This window comes from Thunnus maccoyii, chromosome 7, assembly GCF_910596095.1.
Source record: "Thunnus maccoyii chromosome 7, fThuMac1.1, whole genome shotgun sequence".
In the NCBI taxonomy this organism is placed as follows: domain Eukaryota; kingdom Metazoa; phylum Chordata; class Actinopteri; order Scombriformes; family Scombridae; genus Thunnus; species Thunnus maccoyii.
In genome coordinates this window covers 9997166-9998375 of record NC_056539.1, presented here as the reverse complement: position 1 = coordinate 9998375, position 1210 = coordinate 9997166, and positions in this window count along the sequence as shown.

Genomic DNA, 1210 nt, shown 5'->3' with positions numbered 1-1210 from the left:
AATGTCATTGAAAAACTTCACAGCAGCAGGCACAAAGGACCTTCTCAATCGTTCTGTTGATCATCTGGGCATAAGCAGCCATGCACTAAAAGAGCTGTTCAGTCCACTAAAGAGATTATTGAGGGGATTGTTCTTTATATTTTAGGATGATCCTAAACTTTGTTCTTGTTGTATTTTCTAAAAGAAAATAGCAGCATAGCCTATATCTAACCGTAACACAGCAACAACTGGCTTCATTCACTCATTTAGATGAATTTAGGCCTACTCTTAACCCAAAAAAATATAGGCTACAGGCTGTAAACACTTGTAATGTAGAATAGACTTGCCAAATTGTACTCCAGTATAACATCACACATTTCACACAACATCAACCACAGCTGAGGGTTCGCATTTTCAGTTTATATTGTATATATTAAAAGTAAAACATATTTTTGGCTTTGTGTGGTTAAATGTATGTTAATTTACATTGATTAACACTTTGATAATGTATCAGAATCATCTTTATAGGCCAAGAATGTTTACGCATACAAGGAATTTGACTCTGGTTTAGTGGCTCTCAGTGTACTTACACAGAATAACAACACAACAATCTTCAGAAATATACACAAGGAATGACTATATACAGGTGAAACGTTTCTGTGAACTGTAAACAGGACACAAACAGTTCAAAGAAGTGAAGAGTGCTGAGGTAAATATTAAATGAGTAAAAAATGGTATGTTACTTTATATATTTTAAATGAATTTAAGCCTACCCTTAACCCAAAAAGACTATAAGCTATAAACACTTGTGATGTAGAATGGACTCGCCAAATTGTACTCCAGTATCACATCACACTTTTCACACAACACCAACAACAGTTGAGTGTTCATATTTTCAGTTCATGTTTGTGTATATATTAAAAGTAAAACATCTTTATGGTTTTGTGTTTAAAAATGTATGTATAAAATGTAAAAATGTAAATGTATGATAATTTACATCACCTGACACTTTGATAATGTAGATTTATATGAAATATTAATGTCATTGATGTCAACCATGTCAACAAGTAATTAATATATTTGTCATCTGTAAAGAAAGCTGAATTTCGGTGTCTGAATCTACGGTGAATGTGGTATGTTGATGTGTGACTGAACACCTGTACAGACGTTAGAGGCTTTGAAAGGGGGATATGAGAGGATCAATCTGGCAACTACAATCTGCCATCTTTGA